The 20,608-nt window shown below is 43.2% G+C and overlaps 4 long non-coding RNA genes across 4 annotated transcripts; all 4 read right to left on the bottom strand.

The window, feature by feature from the left end:
* Positions 1-5,236: 5,236 nt before the first annotated feature.
* LOC143286569 (uncharacterized) lies at positions 5,237-8,465 on the bottom strand. The gene is made up of 4 exons (XR_013055834.1): positions 7,946-8,465; positions 6,817-6,927; positions 5,805-5,875; positions 5,237-5,445 (listed from the first exon to the last, which is right to left on the bottom strand). It is a non-coding gene; the product is annotated as an uncharacterized LOC143286569 (long non-coding RNA).
* A 374-nt stretch (positions 8,466-8,839) lies between these two features.
* Positions 8,840-12,649, bottom strand: LOC143286568 (uncharacterized). Its single transcript, XR_013055833.1, has 3 exons — positions 12,001-12,649; positions 10,868-10,978; positions 8,840-8,926 (listed from the first exon to the last, which is right to left on the bottom strand). It is a non-coding gene; the product is annotated as an uncharacterized LOC143286568 (long non-coding RNA).
* A 181-nt stretch (positions 12,650-12,830) lies between these two features.
* Positions 12,831-16,216, bottom strand: LOC143286567 (uncharacterized). Its single transcript, XR_013055832.1, has 3 exons — positions 16,045-16,216; positions 14,913-15,023; positions 12,831-12,982 (listed from the first exon to the last, which is right to left on the bottom strand). It is a non-coding gene; the product is annotated as an uncharacterized LOC143286567 (long non-coding RNA).
* Positions 16,217-16,838: 622 nt separating this feature from the next.
* Positions 16,839-20,206, bottom strand: LOC143286566 (uncharacterized). The gene is made up of 3 exons (XR_013055831.1): positions 19,965-20,206; positions 18,836-18,946; positions 16,839-16,911 (listed from the first exon to the last, which is right to left on the bottom strand). It is a non-coding gene; the product is annotated as an uncharacterized LOC143286566 (long non-coding RNA).
* Between the last annotated feature and the right edge of the window lie 402 nt (positions 20,207-20,608).

Raw genomic sequence — 20,608 nt, 5'->3', positions numbered from 1 at the left:
GTATGCATGCGCGCACACGCGCGGGTGTGTGTGTGTGTGTGTGTGTGTGTGTTTATGTGTGTGCTCAATGTCACAAATTATGTACATGAAAGCAGTCGACAACATGCATTGGCATGTTTATAGTTTCTTGCACGCTATTTGATCGTATTCAAAGTACTAGTTGTAGTAGTACTACTACTACTGCTCTTTGAGTTGTTTGTACTACTGCTACAGCTACTACTTCTCCGCCACTGTCATCATATACACCACCACGACACCACCAGCACCATCAGTATATATTTTCTTTTTCTTCTTCTTCCATGTTATACTATAGCAACGACGACGCAGATGACGACATGGACGACGACGCCAACGATGATGATGATGATGATGAGACTGCTGCTGTAACCACTTACAGAATCTGGTAAAACCATATATTGCAATGGTGTTATGGGAACCGGAGGGGGAAATTAATCACCGGAACAAGGACGGGTACCTGCTGCCCCACCCATTGCCCCCAACATGTTTCGATGTGTGGGTTGCGTGCGTCATTCTTGGTGAACATTAACGGTGTCGTGTTTGTGCACCCGTAGTCTGTTTCAAACGCCACCACCACCGCCACCACCACCACCACTCTGTCTTCTTTGAATATACTTTTGGGGTGTGTGTGGGGAGGGAGGGGGTGCGGGGGGCATACGACATCCATATGCACAACACTACTACTACTACTACTATTACTACTACTTCTGCTGCTGATAATGATGATGATACCACCACCTCCCTCTCTTTGCACACTTTTCAAACTTTCATTTTGGAATATACATCTACATCCACAGCAATACTACTACTATTGCTACTACTACCACTACTACTACTGACGATGATTATGATGTCACCACCACCACCACCCTCTCTTCAATGCACACTTTTATTTTGAAATATACGACATCCACATCCACAGCAATACTACTACTACTACTACGAACTACTATCATTGCTGCTGCAGCTGCTTCTGCTGCTGCTGCTGCTGATGATGATGATCAATACTATACTACTACGAACTACTACTTTTGCTACTGCAGCTGCGTCTGCTTCTGCTGCTGCTGTTGCTGCTGATGATGACGATTTAAGCCAACTGCTGATGACGAGAAGGTGACAATGCAGACAAGGGAGACCCTAAGGCGATGACTGATATAATGAGTAACATCTGCGGTAAGGTGATGGCTGGTGCCATGGGTAATAATCAACATCTACGATAAGGTGATAACTTGCCTTTGATAATAATTAACATCTACGATAAAGTGATGACTTGGGCCTTTGGTAATAATTAACATCTGCGGTAACGTGATGACTGGTGCTGTGGGTAATGATTAACATCTACGATAATGTGATGACTGGTGCGATGGTAGTGATCAACATCTGCGATAAAGTGGTGACTGGTGCCGTAGTTACATTTAACATTTACCAATAGGCGATGACTGGTGTGATCATGATTAACACATACGGTAAGGTGATGACTGGTGCCGTGCTTATGATTAACGTCTGCGACAAGGTGATTATTGGTGCTATGGTAATGATTAACATCTACGATGAGGTGATGCCTTTTGTCTGATGACACAGATGACAGCTCGGGCAACATGCTTTTTGTCATTGCACTATAGTCATCGCTGCTGTCGTTACCATCGCCAATGGTGTGATCCTATGTTACTGCAGGAAGCGAAGGAACGTTCAGAGGGGGTACTTGATGATCATCGTTATCTTCATCATATCATCATCACCTTAATCGCCGTCATCATCATCATCAGTAGTACTAGTAGTTGTGGTAGTATCAGCAGCACCAGCACTAGCAGTAGTACTCTTATCATGAACATTATCTTTAGCATTATTATTGTGTATCACACCCTTCGCACGCACATGTCTGTTAGTGTGCGTGAATACATGTGGATGGGTTGGGGGGGTACACGTGTGTGTGTGTGTGTGTGTGTGTGTACATATATTGACCTGGCAGATCAGAAAATCTCCACTCTTTACTCACAAGGCGCTGTTAACGAGATTCAAACCCAGGATCCTCAGATTGAAAGTCCAACGCTTTAACCACTCGGCTATTACCTGTCTGATTGCTGATGAATTGCTCTTTGCTGATGAATTGCTCTGCCAAATTTATCAACCATTTAGCAAATAAAGGAAAAGATCAGCTGAAAACAGGTGATGGACTATTTCTCAAACACTTGAACACAGGCACACACAGACGCACGCACACACATGCATGTAGGGAACTCTGCGCATGAGTATGTCAATGCCTGTGTGTGTGTGTGTGTGTGTGTGTGTGTGTGTGCTTGACTGTTCATTTGACGGCCATGTCGTGTGCATGTCAGTGTCCATCTTAATGTGTGTGCTGTCGCTGGGCCTAGTGGTGTGCGCACGCATTTCAGGTTCTGTGGTATTTTCAGCATGTGGGCACGTGTGTGTGTGTGTGTGTGTGTGTGTGTCTGTCAGTGTCAGTATCTACACCACTAGATAATTTGTGGACATGTATTTGTGCACTATTGTATCGTGTGTGTGTGTGTGTGTGTGTGTGTGTGTGTGTGTGTGTGTGTAGGAGGGTGGAGGATACAGTTCTGTATATCTGTCTTAAGTAGCTGCTGAAAAAGAGATGACAGGCATGACACTTTTGTATGAAACCAGCAATAGCTATAAGAACATAAACAAATATGGACAAACAGGGAAACCAGAAACTGATCGTATTTCTTTTTTTATTTACAAAAGATATGACCGATAGGCCCGAGGAATGACAACACATTACACTGCATGATTTCTAACGATTTTACTATGTATCATTGTTTGGATATTTATGCGGAGAACAAAATACGACCACCTTTTTTTTCTTTTCTTTTTTAAACAAATGTTTGTCATCATGTTTGTTTTCAGGAAGCCACACCGAAAATGAAGAAGTGACTTTGCAAAATGAGCACAGGTAGAGATTCTGATAACGTAAAAGATACTCAAACATTCCCCTTGAAACGATACGAAAAAAAGACAATGACAAAAGATGAGAAATATCGTGAAAATTTTTTTTGTTCTTTAATTAAAAACAAACGAAAGGCATCGTATTTATTTGGACCCAACCCTTTTCCAAAGCATGAAATCTGTTCAGTCATTACAGACTGTCATAGGGAAATACAGGCCTGCAAAACTTTTCAAAACATATGAAGGTTCACGGAGCATTTTGGCTCGACAAAATATCCAAAACTATATGAATAGTAACATTTAGGCTAGGGGGTTAAAACGAACTGTAGGCTCGTAAAAACTGTCCAGCAGACATATACACCGAGTCTATCAGATAACAGCCAAGATCTCTAATCCACAGCTCTCCACGTTCAGCATGGCAGCTTAGAGGGTCAGGTATCTCCGAACCGGCAGATGCTCTGTTGTCTTTACAGAGGCTCTGTTACGGCGTGTGAGACAGTTAAGCTGACCATAAGCTCCACACCTACAGGCTTCGTCAGGGCATAGAGATCGTCACAGCTCAGAGCTGACACACCTGGTGTGTGTTATGACTGTGTGGAAGCAGTCTTTAAGAGCTTTGTTTCGAAAATCCATGGATTCTTATGATTTTTGTTGACAAGAAAAGAGAAAATATGGGATAGACACATGAACTGTTTTGTTACAGTCAAGAGAGGGGGTTAACAGAAATCTAGGCCCGTAAAAACTGTCCAACAGACATATACACCGAGTCTATCAGATAACAGCCAGGATCTCTAATCCGCAGCTCTCCACGTTCAGCATGGCAGCTTAGAGGGTCAGATGTCTACGAACCGGCAGATGCTCTGTTGGCTTTACAGAGGCTCTAGTGCGGCGTGTGAGACAGTTAGGCTGACCATAAGCCCCACACCTACAGGCTTCGTCAGGGCATAGAGATCGTTACGGCTCAGACCTGACACACCTGGTGCGTGTTATGAGTGTGTGGAAGCAGTCTTTAAGAGTTTTGTTTCGAATATTATGGATTTCGTATCATTATTTTTGTTTTCCACCAAAACACCATCAGCAAGAATAGGTGGGATGGGTTAAACGTAGTTTCTACAACAGGTGGGACGGATTAAAGGTAGATTCTTCAACAGGTGGGATGGATTAAAGGTAGATTCTGTGACGCGGCATAGTGTACAAGGTGCATTGGTTTTGGGAACACTAAAAACAAAATAATTTAATGCGATGGCGATACAATCAACTGACATGGTCTCACAAGGTTATGTCCATAAGCAATTCTGTATACTCCTTTGCCCAGTTAAGGAAAGGTAAAGAAAAAAACCTGTCCAACGCCGCTCCTATCAACAGTGGGGTAAAAGAAAAAAAAACTCAGTTTTGCTAAAAATAATGTTCATTTTACAAAATCAAACAAGTAGGTAAAAACATAGAACGTGGACCCTGCAGAAAAAGAAATCAGACAAACGAAGACTTTTTTTGAAAGATTGCCTGACATCATTAACCTTCGACATGAAATCGGGGTGAATGTGAATCAATACCAAAAAAAAATAAAACAGACGGAGTAAAAGAAAACGGAAATCAATTTCCTGTCGTATCTTGCGCAGAATCTTTAAGAAAGCAAAGCGCTGTTATTTTTGATAGATTACATGGTCAGCCTACAGTTTGATCCGATGAGTTGGGATTGTTATTGTCGCGGTGATGTGAAGATGCACCAGCCACTTTAAAATCTCTGAAATATAAAACCGTGGTAGATTTGGAAGTGCTGCTTGAAAATCCCAAAATTTGACATAACCATTTCAACTCTCGTGTTTTACGAAAAACGAATGTTATGCCCATACAGCCCACGACCAAACTGATGCAACCTGTATTGTTCGCGATGAAAACCGCCATTGCCTTAATAGCAAACACAAATCATGCTTGCATTTCTTTCCTCGGACTTAAAAAACAGGCCTTGTTGTGGTAGTCCTGCTGTTGTGTTTTTCAGTGATTCTGTGTGTGTGTGTGTGTGTGTGTGTGTGTGTGTGTGTGTGCGTGTGCACGCGCGCGCATGCGTGCGGTGTGTGTGTGGGGCCTTGTTGTGGTAGTCCTGCTGTTGTGTTTTTCAGTGATTCTGTGTGTGTGTGTGTGTGTGTGTGTGTGTGTGTGTGTGTGTGTGTGTGTGTGTGTGTGTGTGTGTGCGTGAGCGTGTGCACGCGCGCGCATGCGTGCGGTGTGTGTGTGGGGGGGGGGGGGTGCGGGGGGTCCATTGAGATGATTGGCCACCTCTTTCAAGAGCCCCTTGTTTTGTGTGAAAGGGGAAGTGTGAAGTCATGACATGTGGTGAGTTTGGATTTCGGCAATGGAGAGATTGCACATCGTCAGCCTCACTCTCTCCATGACATCAGTGTGAACCAGTAGAATAGCATGGTCAGTATGTCTGGAAGCGGTGGCATCCTTGGAGTTGCTGGAATGATGTTGCACTTGGGATTCTGTCTGGTACTGTCCCTGTAGGCAACATTTGTTTAGTCAGTGACATTTGTGACAGATGATGTATTTTTATACTTAAAGGCACTAATTTCTTTTGTGAACATTTTCAAGGCAAAACTTGTGCACAAGGTATTTGTTCTGTCTCAAGCAATGTAGCAATAATGCAGCTACTTTCATTTTATCGAATCTTACATGAGACATTACAAAATCTTGAATGGCACTGCTCATAAAATAATTCTAAACTGGTATTTTGTTATCAAAGTTCTGTTCTTTAAATAGTTACAGAAACTCGTATTCTGAAGCTATGTTACACTTGCTGAAATTCACATATGATTTATAATGTAGGTACAAAATCGAGTTCAAAAACAATACTTCACCTGTAAATGGCGAGGTCCTCATGTGCCTTGGTCCCACCACCCTCAGTCCCACTGCCGTGCTGGTCTGGTCCCTGAAAACAACGTTTGTATTTTGTTAAGTGACATTTGTGACAGATGCTGATATTTTTCTTTCATGTAAAGCGCCCTGAGCTCTTAGAGAGAAAGGGCGCTATATAAAATTTGTTATCATTATCTATTTATGTGTCAAAACCTGGGTCTTCGCAAATAAATTTTGCTTCCAGTTGGCAAATCCTATCAATGCTCTGAAAGGATGTTCAGTGCCATCAGCTCTGGTTTCCTCTGGCTGATCTTAATTGCTATTTAAGTGCAAAGGCACTGGGTTGGGTTGTCTTCTTTTCCATGTGTTGATGGGTGTGGCAGAACAGTGCCTGGCCATATGCAAGGTCCACACCTTCTATCCTTAAGTGGAGAGTCCATCTGATACCTCTTGGTTATCTTCACAAAACCCTGTCCATGACCATGTTGAACAGCATAACTGATTTTACATGACTTTGCATTAATTCCTGTCTTCAACCTGACACTGCTGTTTCCAACTTTGCATGTGATATTGGTGTCAAAGCTCTTGAATACAAGAAAGATCTGGCCACAGCAATATACCTGACTTTTCTTTACTGATATCATATCTTCATATGGGCCAATGGTCTGTTTATTGGTGTAATTGGTGATATTTAAAAGGCTGTGATGGTTCATCCTCCAATGCTGACTATGCTAAAACAATCTTTAGAGTGAGTCAGTCACGGCTATGCTCTTCGTGCTGCAGCCTTTGGGGCTAGTTGGCCTTTGGGAACCATCCCAACGCTGACTGTCCTAAAACCCTCTTGGCCGAGAGAGTGGGGATGTACTTAGGCAAGACACTCTCCATTAGAATCTGCTGTTCTGATGGTCATAGTCGGACACGACTGACTGTCATAATAATAAATAAAAACATCTCCTGAAATCAATAGCATTTCTAATATAGGTACAAAATGTTATTTTAAATGCAATATGTCACCTGGATGCTGTGGTGGCTCCATTCGCCTGGATCCTCGCTGGAATCGTGGTGGTGCTGTCCCCGTGGTGTTGTCTCCCCTGGTGTTGTCTGCCCGGCTCCGTCCTGGTTTCCCTGAACATACCAGCATGTATTGTTTGATGTGTGACACTTGGTGACAGAGTGAAATTTATAACTGAAGTGCACTTAATTTCATTTCTGACATTGTCAAAGAACAAACAGTCAAAATGTGCGAATAAACAGTTTACCAATCAACACCATCTATATTCATAAGAAAAATTATTATGCATATCAGAAAAAAAATAATTACACATGAACAAAATTACACATATTAGAAGAAAAAAACTGAAAGCTTGTTTCCATTGATCTGCCTTGATAACTTAGGAATTGAGTTGTTACTCCTTGATAACTTAGGAATTGAGTTGTTACTTTCATATACAATGTATTTCTAGTCTCTTAAACAATAATATTCAAATTGCTCAAATCTGCCAAAGAGTTAACAAAATCCTTATTATGTGCTCATAAAAGATTACAGCGCCGATGTTTTATCGAAGTTTCATTTTTCATTTACTGACAGACACTTGGATTCTAAAGCTATCTTCTTTATCATTTTCCCTTCAGTCTCCTAAGTCAATGGAGTAGCACACAGAACAACTGTTCAGACTTCTCCACGTCTGTGGGTTCTGTGTTTAAAGCCTGGGTCTTTGCAAATGGCTTTCACACCCAGTTAAGTAAATCCTATCACGGCCCTCGAGAGGATGTTCAGTGCCACCGGCTCTGCTTTCCTCTGGCTGATCTTCATTGCTATTTCAGTGCAAAGGCACTGAGATGGGTTATCTTTTCCATTTGATGGGTGTGGTACAACAGTGCCAGTGTAATGATCCATAACCACTCCCCTCTCGAAATCCCTCTCCAGTGCTTCAGATTATGGGCATGTGCTTTAACATGCCCCTTGGTGAATAAATCCAGACCCACCCCTCTCTTTTATGGTCCTAAATCACACGACATAATATTCAGGATTTTGTGACATCTTTGGCAACAAAGTTCTCAAATTGTCCTTGCAACAGAAATTGAGAGGAGAGTGATTCTGGACCTTTACATTCACAATCCAAATTTGAAAGCAATCCCTCACCTGTCAGCGGCGGTGGTGCCCCCAAATCCTGGAACCTGCTTGCATCGTCATCAGCACTGGTGCAGCTGGTTGGTCCCTGTTGTGTCGTCCTTGGTGGGCTGCCTGAAAACTAAGAAACTCAGGTCATTCGGGCCACAGTTATTTGTTCTTCATGATCTACACACACGCACCCAAACAATCACACGCACATGCACACCACGCGCACATGCACACACACGCATACACACGCAGGTACACACACACACACACACATGCAGACACACACATGCGCACACACACGCAGGCACACACACCCACACGCGCACACACTTCAGGCACCCCTCCACACTCTGGACAAACACACGCACATACACACAGGCACACCCACATCCATGCACACATACACGCAGACACATGTGCACACACATGCACACCCACACACGCATGCGCACACACATGCTCACGCACACATACGCACACGCGCACACACACACACACGCAGGCACACACACACGCAGGCACACATACGTGCACACACACACACACACACACACACGCAGGCACACATACGTACACACACACGCATACCCACAAACACGCACACACAAGGCATCCATACTGTGCTGTTAGGGTTAGGTTGTTAGTAAGGTTAGAATGTTACACATTAGCTCAATTCCATGCTGAACTGGTGCACACATCCACACTCCATGCATCCCTCCACACTCCAGGCATCCCTCCACACTCCAGGCATCCCTCCAGGCATCCCTCCAGGCATCCCTCCACACTCCAGGCATCCCTCCACACTCCAGGCATCCCTCCAGGCATCCCTCCACACTCCAGGCATCCCTCCACACTCCAGGCATCCCTCCAGGCATCCCTCCACACTCCAGGCATCCCTCCACACTGAGGGACAGACTGACAGACAGACAGAAGAGAGGGGTGGTGACTTAGCTTTTTCAGTGGCCTGGTGAAGTTGTGCAGACATGCTTGTTGTCGTCATCCCTAAGAACACAACAACATATAAATGGTCAGATTCATTGAGAACAGTCCGTCAAAATGTTTAAACATAAATCATTTCATAGTTTTCTGAGATCTTGGGAAAGGCAGGGGGTGTTTTTTCAAGCAAAAATATATCAAACCTGCCGTTGAGTTTTCAACAACAAAAAACAAAAAAATTTGTCATACATGTAGACTAACCTCCCTTGTGTATTCTCATTCTGTCATGCCTGACGTGATGTCACCTTGGAGACCGAGATTAAAACGGACGCTCCTGACCAAAGTCGTCTCAACTCTTATTTACATTTGCAGTAAACGTTACATGGTGTCAGAAGCGTAAGGATGGTCAAAAAATTCAGAAAATTCAACAGAAAAAGAAAAGCGTAAGTAGCAATCTTTTCAATCGATTGAAACCAGGCTGAAAACAATGCAGGAGGAATTCAGCAAAGGGGCCCTCTAACAAAGCAGTTCACAGCAAACGTACCAGCACCGAAAATATGTCTGTATGGTAACTTGTCTAAAAACTGAAAAAAAGGTTTAAAAGACAATTTGAAAACTACGCTGTAGTTAATAGATTGAATAAAGAGGATAAAGGAAGATCAAGCCTATCAGGTAGATATTTTTCTATCAACTTTTGGACCAGATGTGTTAATGGGTGTGGATCTAATATCTTTCTGACCTTATCAGTGTTTACACTCTGCAAGAGATCTCCGCTCTTCCTGTTACCTTTTGAAACTTCCTTGTGTCAATACAAGAACCTATGGTGAATATCTTTCTTCTTTGCTGCCCCTCACATCCGGAACAACCTTCCTCATCATATCCGTGCAACTGATTCTATTTCTGCTTTTCGCTCATCACTAAAAACTCATCTTTTTAAAACCTATCTATAAGCACTCTCAGCTTCCTTGTTTTCCAACACCATCCATGTCAGCTGACTTTGGATGAATGTAGAGTGGGAAACGGAGAGTGGGGGGGAGGAGGGGGGGGAGAGAGGGGAGAGTTTTTTTGTGTTTTTTTTGATAGAGTGGTCATGAATGTTTTATGTAACTTGATATTTTTCTTTCATGTAAAGCGCCCTGAGCTCTTAGAGAGAAAGGGCGCTATATAAAATTTGTTATTATCATTATCTATTTATGTGTCAAAACCTGGGTCTTCGCAAATAAATTTTGCTTCCAGTTGGCAAATCCTATCAATGCTCTGAAAGGATGTTCAGTGCCATCAGCTCTGGTTTCCTCTGGCTGATCTTCATTGCTATTTAAGTGCAAAGGCACTGGGTTGGGTTGTCTTCTTTTCCATGTGTTGATGGGTGTGGCAGAACAGTGCCTGGCCATATGCAAGGTCCACACCTTCTATCCTTAAGTGGAGAGTCCATCTGATACCTTCTTGGTTATCTTCACAAAACCCTGTCCATGACCATGTTGAACAGCATAACTGATTTTACATGACTTTGCATTAATTCCTGTCTTCAACCTGACACTGCTGTTTCCAACTTTGCATGTGATATTGGTGTCAAAGCTCTTGAATACAAGAAAGATCTGGCCACAGCAATATACCTGACTTTTCTTTACTGATATCATATCTTCATATGGGCCAATGGTCTGTTTATTGGTGTAATTGGTGATATTTAAAAGGCTGTGATGGTTCATCCTCCAATGCTGACTATGCTAAAACAATCTTTAGAGTGAGTCAGTCAAGGCTATGCTCTTCGTGCTGCAGCCTTTGGGGCTAGTTGGCCTTTGGGAACCATCCCAACGCTGACTGTCCTAAAACCCTCTTGGCCGAGAGAGTGGGGATGTACTTAGGCAAGACACTCTCCATTAGAATCTGCTGTTCTGATGGTCATAGTCGGACACGACTGACTGTCATAATAATAAATAAAAACATCTCCTGAAATCAATAGCATTTCTAATATAGGTACAAAATGTTATTTTGAATGCAATATGTCACCTGGATGCTGTGGTGGCTCCATTCGCCTGGATCCTCGCTGGAATCGTGGTGGTGCTGTCCCCGTGGTGTTGTCTCCCCTGGTGTTGTCTGCCCGGCTCCGTCCTGGTTTCCCTGAACATACCAGCATGTATTGTTTGATGTGTGACACTTGGTGACAGAGAGTGAAATTTATAACTGAAGTGCACTTAATTTCATTTCTGACATTGTCAAAGAACAAACAGTCAAAATGTGCGAATGAACAGTTTACCAATCAACACCATCTATATTCATAAGAAAAATTATTATGCATATTAGAAAAAAATTAATTACACATGAACAAATAATTACACATATTAGAAGAAAAAAACTGAAACCTTGTTTCCATTGATCTGCCTTGATAACTTAGGAATTGAGTTGTTACTCCTTGATAACTTAGGAATTGAGTTGTTACTTTCATATACAATGTATTTCTAGTCTCTTAAACAATAATATTCAAATTGCTAAAATCTGCCAAAGAGTTAACAAAATCCTTATTATGTGCTCATGAAAGATTACAGCGCCGATGTTTTATCGAAGTTTCATTTTTCATTTACTGACAGACACTTGGATTCTAAAGCTATCTTCTTTATCATTTTCCCTTCAGTCTCCTAAGTCAATGGAGTAGCACACAGAACAACTGTTCAGACTTCTCCACGTCTGTGGGTTCTGTGTTTAAAGCCTGGGTCTTTGCAAATGGCTTTCACACCCAGTTAAGTAAATCCTATCACGGCCCTCGACAGGATGTTCAGTGCCACCAGCTCTGCTTTCCTCTGGCTGATCTTCATTGCTATTTCAGTGCAAAGGCACTGAGATGGGTTATCTTTTCCATTTGATGGGTGTGGTACAACAGTGCCAGTGTAATGATCCATAACCACTCCCCTCTCGAAATCCCTCTCCAGTGCTTGAGATTATGGGCATGTGCTTTAACATGCCCCTTGGTGAATAAATCCAGACCCACCCCTCTCCTTTATGGTCCTAAATCACACGACATAATATTCAGGATTTTGTGACATCTTTGGCAACAAAGTTCTCAAATTGTCCTTGCAACAGAAATTGACAGGAGTGTGATACTGGACCTTTACATTCACAATCCAAATTTGAAAGCAATCCCTCACCTGTCAGCGGCGGTGGTGCCCCCAAATCCTGGAACCTGCTTGCATCGTCATCAGCACTGGTGCAGCTGGCTGGTCCCTGTTGTGTCGTCCTTGGTGGGCTGCCTGAAAACTAAGAAACTCAGGTCATTCGGGCCACAGTTATTTGTTCTTCATGATCTGCACACACACACACGCACCCAAACAATCACACGCACATGCACACCACGCGCACATGCACACACACGCATACACACGCAGGTACACACACACACACACACACGCAGACACACACATGTGCACACACACGCAGGCACACACACCGACACGCGCACACACTTCAGGCACCCCTCCACACTCTGGACAAACACACGCACATACACACAGGCACACCCACATCCATGCACACATACACGCAGACACATGTGCACACACATGCACACCCACACACGCATGCGTACACACATGCTCACGCACACATACGCACACGCGCACACACACACACGCAGGCACACACACACGCAGGCACACATACGTGCACACACACACACACACACACAGCACACATACGTACACACACACGCATACCCACAAACACGCACACACAAGGCATCCATACTGTGCTGTTAGGGTTATGTTGTTAGTAAGGTTAGAATGTTACACATTAGCTCAATTCCATGCTGAACTGGTGCACACATCCACACTCCATGCATCCCTACACGCTCCATGCATCCCTCCACACTCCAGGCATCCCTCCAGGCATCCCTCCACACTCCAGGCATCCCTCCAGGCATCCCTCCACACTCCAGGCATCCCTCCACACTCCAGGCATCCCTCCAGGCATCCCTCCACACTCCAGGCATCCCTCCAGGCATCCCTCCACACTCCAGGCATCCCTCCACACTGAGGGACAGACAGACTGACAGACAGACAGAAGAGAGGGGTGGTGACTTAGCTTTTTCAGTGGCCTGGTGAAGTTGTGCAGACATGCTTGTTGTCGTCATCCCTAAGAACACAACAACATATAAATGGTCAGATTCATTGAGAACAGTCCGTCAAAATGTTTAAACATAAATCATTTCATGGTTTTCTGAGATCTTGGGAAAGGCAGGGGGTGTTTTTTCAAGCAAAAATATATCAAACCTGCCGTTGAGTTTTCAACAACAAAAAACAAAAAAATTTGTCATACATGTACACTAACCTCCCTTGTGTATTCTCATTCTGTCATGCCTGACGTGATGTCACCTTGGAGACCGAGATTAAAACGGACGCTCCTGACCAAAGTCGTCTCAACTCTTATTTACATTTGCAGTAAACGTTACATGGTGTCAGAAGTGTAAGGATGGTCAAAAAATTCAGAAAATTCAACAGAAAAGAAAAGCGTAAGTAGCAATCTTTTCAATCGATTGAAACCAGGCTGAAAACAATGCAGGAGGAATTCAGCAAAGGGGCCCTCTAACAAAGCAGTTCACAGCAAACGTACCAGCACCGGAAAATATGTCTGTATGGTAACTTGTCTAAAAACTGAAAAAAGGTTTAAAAGACAATTTGAAAACTACGCTGTAGTTAATAGATTGAATAAAGAGGATAAAGGAAGATCAAGCCTATCAGGTAGATATTTTTCTATCAACTTTTGGACCAGATGTGTTAATGGGTGTGGATCTAATATCTTTCTGACCTTATCAGTGTTTACACTCTGCAAGAGATCTCCGCTCTTCCTGTTACCTTTTGAAACTTCCTTGTGTCAATACAAGAACCAATGGTGAATATCTTTCTTCTTTGCTGCCCCTCACATCCGGAACAACCTTCCTCATCATATCCGTGCAACTGATTCTATTTCTGCTTTTCGCTCATCACTAAAAACTCATCTTTTTAAAACCTATCTATAAGCACTCTCAGCTTCCTTGTTTTCCAACACCATCCATGTCAGCTGACTTTGGATGAATGTAGAGTGGGAAAGGGAGAGTGGGGGGGAGGAGGGGTGGAGAGAGGGGAGAGTTTTTTTTGATAAAGAGTGGTCATGAATGTTTTATGTAACTTGATATTTTTCTTTCATGTAAAGCGCCCTGAGCTCTTAGAGAGAAAGGGCGCTATATAAAATTTGTTATTATCATTATCTATTTATGTGTCAAAACCTGGGTCTTCGCAAATAAATTTTGCTTCCAGTTGGCAAATCCTATCAATGCTCTGAAAGGATGTTCAGTGCCATCAGCTCTGGTTTCCTCTGGCTGATCTTCATTGCTATTTAAGTGCAAAGGCACTGGGTTGGGTTGTCTTCTTTTCCATGTGTTGATGGGTGTGGCAGAACAGTGCCTGGCCATATGCAAGGTCCACACCTTCTATCCTTAAGTGGAGAGTCCATCTGATACCTCTTGGTTATCTTCACAAAACCCTGTCCATGACCATGTTGAACAGCATAACTGATTTTACATGACTTTGCATTAATTCCTGTCTTCAACCTGACACTGCTGTTTCCAACTTTGCATGTGATATTGGTGTCAAAGCTCTTGAATACAAGAAAGATCTGGCCACAGCAGTATACCTGACTTTTCTTTACTGATATCATATCTTCATATGGGCCAATGGTCTGTTTATTGGTGTAATTGGTGATATTTAAAAGGCTGTGGTGGTTCATCCTCCAATGCTGACTATGCTAAAACAATCTTTAGAGTGAGTCAGTCAAGGCTATGCTCTTCGTGCTGCAGCCTTTGGGGCTAGTTGGCCTTTGGGAACCATCCCAACGCTGACTGTCCTAAAACCCTCTTGGCCGAGAGAGTGGGGATGTACTTAGGCAAGACACTCTCCATTAGAATCTGCTGTTCTGATGGTCATAGTCGGACACGACTGACTGTCATAATAATAAATAAAAACATCTCCTGAAATCAATAGCATTTCTAATATAGGTACAAAATGTTATTTTGAATGCAATATGTCACCTGGATGCTGTGGTGGCTCCATTCGCCTGGATCCTCGCTGGAATCGTGGTGGTGCTGTCCCCGTGGTGTTGTCTCCCCTGGTGTTGTCTGCCCGGCTCCGTCCTGGTTTCCCTGAACATACCAGCATGTATTGTTTGATGTGTGACACTTGGTGACAGACAGTGAAATTTATAACTGAAGTGCACTTCATTTCATTTCTGACATTGTCAAAGAATAAACAGTCAAAATGTGCGAATGAACAGTTTACCAATCAACACCATCTATATTCGTAAGAAAAATTATTATGCATATTAGAAAAAAATAATTACACATGAACAAAATAATTACACATATTAGAAGAAAAAAAACTGAAACCTTGTTTCCATTGATCTGCCTTGATAACTTAGGAATTGAGTTGTTACTCCTTGATAACTTAGGAACTGAGTTGTTACTTTCATATACAATGTATTTCTAGTCTCTTAAACAATAATATTCAAATTGCTAAAATCTGCCAAAGAGTTAACAAAATCCTTATTATGTGCTCATAAAAGATTACAGCGCCGATGTTTTATCGAAGTTTCATTTTTCATTTACTGACAGACACTTGGATTCTAAAGCTATCTTCTTTATCATTTTCCCTTCAGTCTCCTAAGTCAATGGAGTAGCACACAGAAACTGTTCAGACTTCTCCACGTCTGTGGGTTCTGTGTTTAAAGCCTGGGTCTTTGCAAATGGCTTTCACACCCAGTTAAGTAAATCCTATCACGGCCCTCGAGAGGATGTTCAGTGCCACCAGCTCTGCTTTCCTCTGGCTGATCTTCATTGCTATTTCAGTGCAAAGGCACTGAGATGGGTTATCTTTTCCATTTGATGGGTGTGGTACAACAGTGCCAGTGTAATGATCCATAACCACTTCCCTCTCGAAATCCCTCTCCAGTGCTTCAGATCATGGGCATGTGCTTTAACATGCCCCTTGGTGAATAAATCCAGACACACCCCTCTCCTTTATGGTCCTAAATCACACGACATAATATTCAGGATTTTGTGACATCTTTGGCAACAAAGTTCTCAAATTGTCCTTGCAACAGAAATTGAGAGGAGAGTGATTCTGGACCTTTACATTCACAATCCAAATTTGAAAGCAATCCCTCACCTGTCAGCGGCGGTGGTGCCCCCAAATCCTGGAACCTGCTTGCATCGTCATCAGCACTGGTGCAGCTGGTTGGTCCCTGTTGTGTCGTCCTTGGTGGGCTGCCTGAAAACTAAGAAACTCAGGTCATTCGGGCCACAGTTATTTGTTCTTCATGATCTACACACACGCACCCAAACAATCACACGCACATGCACACCACGCGCACATGCACACACACGCATACACACGCAGGTACACACATGCGCACACACACGCAGGCACACACACCCACACGCGCACACACTTCAGGCATCCCTCCACACTCTGGACAAACACACGCACATACACACAGGCACACCCACATCCATGCACACATACACGCAGACACATGTGCACACACATGCACACCCACACACGCATGCGCACACACATGCTCACGCACACATACGCACACGCGCACACACACACACGCAGGCACACACACACGCAGGCACACACACACGCAGGCACACATACGTGCACACACACGCACACACACGCGCAGGCACACGCAGGCACACATACGTACATACACACGCATACCCACAAACACGCACACACAAGGCATCCATACTGTGCTGTTAGGGTTAGGTTGTTAGTAATGTTAGAATGTTACACATTAGCTCAATTCCATGCTGAACTGGTGCACACATCCACACTCCATGCATCCCTCCACACTCCAGGCATCCCTCCACACTCCAGGCATCCCTCCAGGCATCCCTCCACACTCCAGGCATCCCTCCACACTGAGGGACAGACAGACTGACAGACAGACGGAAGAGAGGGGTGGTGACTTAGCTTTTTCAGTGGCCTGGTGAAGTTGTGCAGACATGCTTGTTGTCGTCATCCCTAAGAACACAACAACATATAAATGGTCAGATTCATTGAGAACAGTCCGTCAAAATGTTTAAACATAAATCATTTCATGGTTTTCTGAGATCTTGGGAAAGGCAGGGGGTGTTTTTTCAAGCAAAAATATATCAAACCTGCCGCTGAGTTTTCAACAACAAAAAACAAAAAAATTTGTCATACATGTACACTAACCTCCCTTGTGTATTCTCATTCTGTCATGCCTGACGTGATGTCACCTTGGAGACCGAGATTAAAACGGACGCTCCTGACCAAAATCGTCTCAACTCTTATTTACATTTGCAGTAAACGTTACATGCTGTCAGAAGTGTAAGGATGGTCAAAAAATTCAGAAAATTCAACAGAAAAGAAAAGCGTAAGTAGCAATCTTTTCAATCGATTGAAACCAGGCTGAAAACAATGCAGGAGGAATTCAGCAAAGGGGCCCTCTAACAAAGCAGTTCACAGCAAACGTACCAGCACCGGAAAATATGTCTGTATGGTAACTTGTCTAAAAACTGAAAAAAGGTTTAAAAGACAATTTGAAAACTACGCTGTAGTTAATAGATTGAATAAAGAGGATAAAGGAAGATCAAGCCTATCAGGTAGATATTTTTCTATCAACTTTTGGACCAGATGTGTTAATGGGTGTGGATCTAATATCTTTCTGACCTTATCAGTGTTTACACTCTGCAAGAGATCTCCGCTCTTCCTGTTACCTTTTGAAACTTCCTTGTGTCAATACAAGAACCTATGGTCAATATCTTTCTTCTTTGCTGCCCCTCACATCCGGAACAACCTTCCTCATCATATCCGTGCAACTGATTCGATTTCTGCTTTTCGCTCATCACTAAAAACTCATCTTTTTAAAACCTATCTATAAGCACTCTCAGCTTCCTTGTTTTCCAACACCATCCATGTCAGCTGACTTTGGATGAATGTAGAGTGGGAAAGGGAGAGTGGGGGGGAGGAGGGGGGGAGAGAGGGGAGAGTTTTTTTGGATAAAGAGTGGTCATGAATGTTTTATGTAACTTGATATTTGTCTTTCATGTAAAGCGCCCTGAGCTCTTAGAGAGAAAGGGCGCTATATAAAATTTGTTATTATCATTATCTATTTATGTGTCAAAACCTGGGTCTTCGCAAATAAATTTTGCTTCCAGTTGGCAAATCCTATCAATGCTCTGAAAGGATGTTCAGTGCCATCAGCTCTGGTTTCCTTTGGCTGATCTTCATTGCTATTTAAGTGCAAAGGCACTGGGTTGGGTTGTCTTCTTTTCCATGTGTTGATGGGTGTGGCAGAACAGTGCCTGGCCATATGCAAGGTCCACACCTTCTATCCTTAAGTGGAGAGTCCATCTGATACCTCTTGGTTATCTTCACAAAACCCTGTCCATGACCATGTTAAACAGCATAACTGATTTTACATGACTTTGCATTAATTCCTGTCTTCAACCTGACACTGCTGTTTCCAACTTTGCATGTGATATTGGTGTCAAAGCTCTTGAATACAAGAAAGATCTGGCCACAGCAATATACCTGACTTTTCTTTACTGATATATATCTTCATATGGGCCAATGGTCTGTTTATTGGTGTAATTGGTGATATTTAAAAGGCTGTGGTGGTTCATCCTCCAATGCTGACTATGCTAAAACAATCTTTAGATGAGTCAGTCAAGGCTATGCACTTCGTGCTGCAGCCTTTGGGGCTAGTTGGCCTTTGGGAACCATCCCAACACTGACTGTCCTAAAACCCTCTTGGCCGAGAGAGTGGGGATGTACTTAGGCAAGACACTCTCCATTAGAATCTGCTGTTCTGATGGTCATAGTCGGACACGACTGACTGTCATAATAATAAAAAAACATCTCCTGAAATCAATAGCATTTCTAATATAGGTACAAAATGTTATTTTGAATGCAATGTCACCTGGATGCTGTGGTGGCTCCATTCGCCTGGATCCTCGCTGGAATCGTGGTGGTGCTGTCCCCGTGGTGTTGTCTCCCCTGGTGTTGTCTGCCCGGCTCCGTCCTGGTTTCCCTGAACATACCAGCATATATTGTTTGATGTGTGACACTTGGTGACAGAGTGAAATTTATAACTGAAGTGCATTTAATTTCATTTCTGACATTGTCAAAGAATAAACAGTCAAAATGTGCGAATGAACAGTTTACCAATCAACACCATCTATATTCATAAGAAAAATTATTATGCATATTAGAAAAAAAATAATTACACATGAACAAAATAATTACACATATTAGAAGAAAAAAACTGAAACCTTGTTTCCATTGATCTGCCTTGATAACTTAGGAATTGAGTTGTTACTCCTTGATAACTTAGGAATTGAGTTGTTACTTTCATATACAATGTATTTCTAGTCTCTTAAACAATAATATTCAAATTGCTCAAATCTGCCAAAGAGTTAACAAAATCCTTATTATGTGCTCATAAAAGATTACAGCGCCGATGTTTTATCGAAGTTTCATTTTTCATTTACTGACAGACACTTGGATTCTAAAGCTATCTTCTTTATCATTTTCCCTTCAGTCTCCTAAGTCAATGGAGTAGCACACAGAACAACTGTTCAGACTTCACGTCTGTGGGTTCTGTGTTTAAAGCCTTGGTCTTTGCAAATGGCTTTCACACCCAGTTAAGTAAATCCTATCACGGCCCTCGAGAGGATGTTCAGTGCCACCAGCTCTGCTTTCCTCTGGCTGATCTTCATTGCTATTTCAGTGCAAAGGCACTGAGATGGGTTATCTTTTCTATTTGATGGGTGTGGTACAACAGTGCCAGTGTAATGATCCATAACCACTCCCCTCTCGAAATCCCTCTCCAGTGCTTGAGATTATGGGCATGTGCTTTAACATGCCCCTTGGTGAATAAATCCAGACCCACCCCTCTCCTTTATGGTCCTAAATCACACGACATAATATTCAGGATTTTGTGACATCTTTGGCAACAAAGTTCTCAAATTGTCCTTGCAACAGAAATTGAGAGGAGAGTGATTCTGGACCTTTACATTCACAATCCAAATTTGAAAGCAATCCCTCACCTGTCAGCGGCGGTGGTGCCCCCAAATCCTGGAACCTGCTTGCATCGTCATCAGCACTGGTGCAGCTGGTTGGTCCCTGTTGTGTCGTCCTTGGTGGGCTGCCTGAAAACTAAGAAACTCAGGTCATTCGGGCCACAGTTATTTGTTCTTCATGATCTACACACACGCACCCAATCAACCACACACACATGCACACCACGCGCACATGCACACACACGCATACACACGCAGGTACACACACACACACACACACACACATGCAGACACACACATGTGCACACACACGCAGGCACACACACCCACACGCGCACACACTTCAGGCACCCCTCCACACTCTGGACAAACACACGCACATACACACAGGCACACCCACATCCATGCACGCATACACGCAGACACATGTGCACACACATGCACACCCACACACGCATGCACACACACATGCTCACGCACACATACGCACACGCGCACACGCAGGCACACACACACGCAGGCACACATACGTGCACACACACACACACGCAGGCACACATACGTACACACACACGCATACCCACAAACACGCACACACAAGGCATCCATACTGTGCTGTTAGGGTTAGGTTGTTAGTAATGTTAGAATGTTACACATTAGCTCAATTCCAT

This window comes from Babylonia areolata, chromosome 10, assembly GCF_041734735.1.
Source record: "Babylonia areolata isolate BAREFJ2019XMU chromosome 10, ASM4173473v1, whole genome shotgun sequence".
NCBI classification, from domain to species: Eukaryota; Metazoa; Mollusca; class Gastropoda; order Neogastropoda; family Buccinidae; genus Babylonia; species Babylonia areolata.
This window is presented reverse-complemented; position numbering and strand designations above follow the sequence as displayed.